The 6,326-nt window shown below is 35.2% G+C and overlaps 1 long non-coding RNA gene across 1 annotated transcript; it reads right to left on the bottom strand.

The window, feature by feature from the left end:
• Positions 1 to 83: 83 nt before the first annotated feature.
• On the bottom strand, positions 84 to 1,419 carry LOC107686513 (uncharacterized). Its single transcript, XR_001634047.1, has 3 exons — positions 1,317 to 1,419; positions 400 to 517; positions 84 to 177 (listed from the first exon to the last, which is right to left on the bottom strand). It is a non-coding gene; the product is annotated as an uncharacterized LOC107686513 (long non-coding RNA).
• Between the last annotated feature and the right edge of the window lie 4,907 nt (positions 1,420 to 6,326).

The following is a 6,326-nucleotide window of genomic DNA, read 5'->3' as shown; positions in this document are numbered from 1 at the left end:
CAATTTCAAAATAATCAAAATCCAACAATTAAAAAATGGCTTATAAGGAGTTCCTTAAAATCAAATTATTAATTTCACTCTTTCATACTATATGTCCTCATATTTTCTCCAGGAAAAACCACCAGTACAACTTCAGTGTCTGTGTTTGTGGTCACCACTTCATGTGTCTTGTCTTTGCTGGAAAAGATATAAAACAGAATCAAAGCAAATAGAGTAAATTATACTGAATGCCAGAGATTACAATAATGATTGTCTGTGTTTGTGGACAATACTAGTTATGCTTTCTCATCAACTAAAAGCCCAATGAAACAAAGCACATTTGAGCAGTGTGAGACATGTATACATTTTGTTGAATGTGTTGCACATTTGAGCATTTCAGTTATGGGTCGTAGGTGATACCTTTTCCAAGACTCTTGACAGCACAAAACCACAGAGAGGATGACTGCTGAAATGGATATTCCCGTCAAACATGCTGTTATCATTTTGATGTCCACATGCATTTGAAAAGCTGCTTTATCTTGAATGTAAAATCAGAAGGAAATAATAGTTTCTTAACAATATTGTTCAATCCCCAGTCCCTGCCCTAAGCCTAAACTTAACCCTAACCCTAAATCTACTGAAATAAACACATATGGTGTTTGGTACATGTTTGCGGTACATAACCACTCAGTGTTACATGTAGTTTCTCTTGTGACATTCAGTGGCTTCAGCATATTTTAACCTTCAGGACTGACAATCTTTTTTTATTTTAATTTCCTTTGTCTCACCTAGAATGTGATGAACCTGGTGTTATAATTCTGTGAGTCTGTTCATCAGAGAAGCATCAGCTATAAAACTGATTTGAATCTTTAAGGACTCAGTTTGTATGTGATGGATATTTTTATTTATCACAGAGATACTTTACAGAATATCCTAGAACAGCTGTCTCATCGATTCATTTTCAATCCATTTGCAACACCTAGCATGTGATGAATGTGTGATTATAATTACTAAAGAAATATATTGAGATCTTGAATTTGAGATTTGAATCTGAGAGTGTCACCTTCCGTCACTTTGTCATTACCCAGAATTTGAAGACTCTTTACATCTGAAAATGAGGAATTTCATTGTTTTTGACACCATATTGACTGGTATGCAAGAAGTAAATCCTTTTAATTCTACTTTTTGAATATCCCAGAGATACTCTACAGAACATCCAAGAAGAGTAGAAGATGGAAGTCTTCTAAACTGAACATTTCGCTGTGTTTCTGAATTTTTGATTTATGTAATGGTCTAGAAGTAGTTCTAGTAGTTAAAATGTAAATTTGTAAACTCACACATGACTTCGAGGGTCCTACTTGTATTGAGGTTTTTGCTTCCGTAGCTCACTTCACATGCTACAGTGGCATTGTGCAGGTCAGAGGTTGGAGTTAAGGTCAACGTTGAGACACAACATATTTGATATCAAAATAAAGAGGATTGTACATCTTGAGATGATCTGCATTTTAAATGTGTTCCACAAATCTGCACAGAAAAAAAAGAAAAAAACATTACTTTAGCATTTAGCATTTCTAAACAAACTATACATTGCCTGCTATAGAACATATGGATATGGCACTAAAGAGAGAGAGCTTCTTACCATTAGATTTGCTACGCTGCTGCTGCGGCAGAGCAAGAACTGAGACTTGCTACTGCCAATACTTCCACACATGCTGCTGTGAGTATGTAAGAAATACTGCTGCTGCACATATAACATACGTGAAATACCCCCATAGCATAAATGAATCACCTCGTAGCATTCCAAATTTGTTAGTGTATTTTAAAGTTACATGTACTCAAATTTTATAATTAGCAAGTATTTCTACTGAAAGTATAAAAGCAATTAGTCCTTTTTTTTTTTTTTTAACAACTATTTACTATTTCACCACTGGTACTTCTCAATGGAATGCCAGTAGAATATCCTACAAATATATTAAATATGAGATTATCTTAAATGCAGAATAGAGTGCTACAACATTAAACTAACTACTACAATGTTAAACGTACATGCCTCATTTATGATGCCATTTGAAATTAAAACAACTTTTTGTCTGGCCCATGAGCTAACTAAGTTCATTTAACTTTATCCCCCACTTTCCTCACTACAATAAACCCATTAATTGAAAGTTGCATACCTTTATGCAGTGTACTTGTCAAGAGAATCACCTGGTAAGGACACAGTGTTATGGTTAGTGACTGATCAGTGCAAGAAAAACAAAAACAAAAAAACATAGCAAATAATTTAACTATAATTAAAAATAGTTTCAAATTTTCTTCTCTCCACAACCACTGCAGGTGGTTGACCTGCTGATCAGACAGCAGAGTGTCTTCAGTCGGAGGCTCCTCCAACTCCGCTGTAATAAGAACCGATACAGAAAGTCACTCTATTACTACCAGCCATTCTTAATAATTCTATATAATGACTCTCCTCTGCAAGGGTAGAGGACTTATATCTGACTGACACACTGTGATTTGCACTCCTTATCCAGCTACCCTGTATACTTCTGTACATTTTTATACAGTAGGTAAGTTTTTTTTATTTTTTTATATATGTACATGTGTGTAATACTAGGGCAAATGTGCATCATCAATTACCGTCCACTAAAAGTGCTGTTTGTAAAGTACAATTTGAAATCTTTTTATAAAAACAAACAAGCAAACAAAAAAAAAAAATATTCTTGGGACCTTATGTGAATTCTTTTATCAAATTCGGCAAAGGAGAAGTGCTCACTAACACAGATTTAGACAGATTTGTGAACAATATTTGAGAGAAATAGGCCTTTTGTGTACATAGAAAAAGTCTTAGATCTTTGAGTTCAGCTCATGAAAAATGGGGGCAAAAACAAAAGTGTTGCATTTATAATTTTGTTCAGTGTACTTAGCGTAATATAGCATGTAGGGAACGGAATAGCAGGAAAAACGAAAGCATCTTTATAGAGAGCACAGAGAGAAGAAAACATGTCTAGTTTAAGATATTTGATTTAAAAGATTTTGATTTATTCACTTTTAAATCCTGTTTCCACCTGGTATTAATATGCATTGCATGATCCGGTCACAAGTGGTCAGCCCTAAATACAGGCGTAAATCTTTTATAAAGTGTTTTTTGATCAGATCACCACATTGCATTTAGGCCTGTCTTTGATTAACTAATGGGACATACTTACAACATAGTGTTGTAAAAATGCAATTATAAAACGGATATTGATTCTGATTGGCTGAGCCATGTTCGAAGCTGTTGTAAATTACTCTACAAACATACACCTTTGTTTACGTTTGTGTGTTGCTTGGCAACCACTTTGTTGCAACCACAACCGATTCTGAGGAACTACATTGTTTTGCGGAAGAATAATGTTATAATGATATTAAATATTAATATCATTACACTTTATTTGCTCTGTTTTATTTTGTGAAACCTTACTACGTATATGGAATAACCGTTTTATAAAAACTCCGCTTCGCGTCGTGCCTAGCAACGCCCCTTAGCTCTTATAAATTCACTGTAAACCACGGCTTCTTGGGGCTTATTGCTTTAGTAAAGTTTTTACTGAGCTTTATTTGCACATTTTGTACTAGGGCTGGGTTTTGACACAAATTTCACGATTCGATTCTCATTCACAAGCTTGCGATTCGATTCGATTACGGATTTGATTCGATTCAATATCAATTATTTTGGATACATATCAGGTACAGTACATGCCAAATTTTCGCAAGGGAAAAAAATCTCTCAACTAATGCTGTAAAATATACATGAGAGTCAGTTGGTACTACATTAATATTGAAGGTTAAAATTGACTGATTTGTAGGCTAATATACAACTGCTAAAATTAAACTTAATGAAGTTTTTAAAATAATAAAGTTACAATTAGCTACATAATAATACCTCTACTTCAGTTAGTTTTTTGAAATATAAACATTTAAATGATGGCTTTCAAAAACTTGATGGATTTATTCAAACATAAATTAAACATTGAAGAACAGTAAAAATTATAATGAATATGTTATATGGTGCATATATTTAGCAAAATGCCCCTCTCTACAGTTTATTTTACTAGCTTACTAATGAGTTTATGGTCCCCGAATATGTTTTTCTGAGGTAAATGTGACGTTACGTGACATTGTTTACAAGCCATTATATTGACGTCTTTGCGCGGCTGAAACACCGATTGAGCGATTACATAATGATTACATTACATGTTTACGGTACATAACCATTGTACAATTTACTATGTCAGAAAAGCCATATGGAGCTGGTTATGTGTTAGTTTACAAATCATGCACTATGGTAAAAGTGTTTTGAGGAGCTGCATGAAAATAAGTCTTTATTGATCAACAGTCTGCCCCTGTAATTAATTTCAGCAACAAACTCCAGTGAATTGTAGGCATAGGTACATTTTTGGAGGTTTACATACAAAAATGTAACTAGAGACACTTTTTTTTCCCAATGATTCTATGTTGCGAAAATGTATCATGACAAACGTTGAATGGCTTGAAAAACTTTCCCTGAAAGTGAAACTTAAGCTAAACAACAGTGTTTATTTCATCTTGCAGGCTTTTGGTGTGCAGAACAGGAATATAATGAATGTGACAAGTTTTAGTGATCAAAAATGCTACCGGACTCAAAGATCCATCAGTGATTAAAGCATATATCAGCATCTAAAAATGGCAACATGCACTTCCAAATTAATTCAAAAACAGCAGCAAAACATGTTTCAGTTGTCAGGATGTGGTCCTCTTACCTATGACTGGTGCTCTTAAGGGCTCACTGGTCTTACTGAACGATGGTGCATGGTTAGAAGCCTGACATCTGAAGCTGCAGATCTCTTCAGGAAAACTGATGGAGGTTATATTAAAGATCGCCCTGTCAGCTGCCTCAACCACTGTCCTGTAAGCCACTGGAACACTGGCCTTCAGTAAGGTGTATTTTATTGGAAACGTTCCATTTTCAGCCTCACATGAAACCCTGAATGGCTTACCAACAATCACCTTATTAACAGCACGAAGAACTGGGGCAGAAACAGGCACTGGAAAAGAGAGGAGGAAAAATGAGAAGCATGCACAAAAGAAAATGTGCTCTTGCAACGCACCATATCAATTGAAATAAATCAATTTGTGTTGATTCTATACACTCTTAAAAATAAAGGTTCTTTATTGGCATCTATTGTTTCATGAAGAACCTTAAACATCCATGGAATCTTTCCATTCCACAAAAGATTCTTTATAGTGGAAAAAGGTTCATTAGGTTGTTTAAATGTTCTTCAGACTAAGAAAAAAAAATGGTTTATTTGAACTGTTCCCTGAAAGTTTATATGGGGAAGCCAGCATGGTTCTTCAAATGCATCACTACAAAATCCCCTCATGGAACCTTTATTTTTAAGAGTGTAGTGTATTGGCACTATTGGAAGTGACTGTATTGCTAGTTTATCAAACAGCTTTTGTTATTACTGTATTATAACACATAGAAATAACAAAAATGTTATGTTATAGCAGTCAGATAGTAATATGGATAATATATGCATGTCCCCGAGTGACAGAGCTTTGACAAAAGCAGAAACTCATCACCTTTAGCCTTTAAAATGAGTGATAAGCTGGTCTTGTTAACTTCTTTAGCCATGGCCATATAGTATTTCCCACTGGTGGCCAGGCTTGCAGTGTCATAGTATTTGGCAACTGCTGCAATGCGTCGACCATCTTTCAGCAAAACATACTTTATGTCTGCTTTTCCAATCTTCACTGAGGAGATTACAGTACTGCTGCAGGTCAGAGTGAAGCATTCTCCTTCAAAAACCTGGTCTGGGCTCATTCTCAAAATCGGCTTCGAGAACAGTTCTGATGAGTGAAAATGGAGTCAGAAAAAATAATTTTATTATCATGCAGTCCAGGGTTGTTACTGTTAACTATAAGACACAAAATGAAAATTCTTTTTTTCTTCTGAATCCTTGGCTCATGCCGAGTCGAATGAACACCAAAATTCAAAAATCGCAAGGTTTAGCTTTTTCGCTATTTTTAATTGTTTGTAAAACCTACTTTTTTCGAACTCGTCCTAGACGGTTTGTCTGATTCTCACCAAAATTAGCTCAGATCATCTTCAGACCATGCTGGCAAAAAGTTATGGAATTCAAGTTGATTTGTCCAACCGTTCTCGAATAACGCACGAAGGAATTCTACGAAAAGCACGTAAAAATGGATGTGAGGCTATATCTCCACAACGGATTGGCGTATTGAGACCAAACTTGGTGTGTGTTATAACAAGCATGACCTGAGATTACCTGCAGTGTTTCGGCGCAGTGCCCCCTAGTGGTCAGGAGATA

Source organism: Sinocyclocheilus anshuiensis, unplaced genomic scaffold, assembly GCF_001515605.1.
Source record: "Sinocyclocheilus anshuiensis isolate Anshui unplaced genomic scaffold, SAMN03320099.WGS_v1.1 scaffold1146, whole genome shotgun sequence".
Lineage (NCBI taxonomy): Eukaryota > Metazoa > Chordata > Actinopteri > Cypriniformes > Cyprinidae > Sinocyclocheilus > Sinocyclocheilus anshuiensis.
The sequence above is the reverse complement of the archived record's forward strand: the minus strand, read 5'-3'. Positions and strand labels throughout refer to the sequence as shown.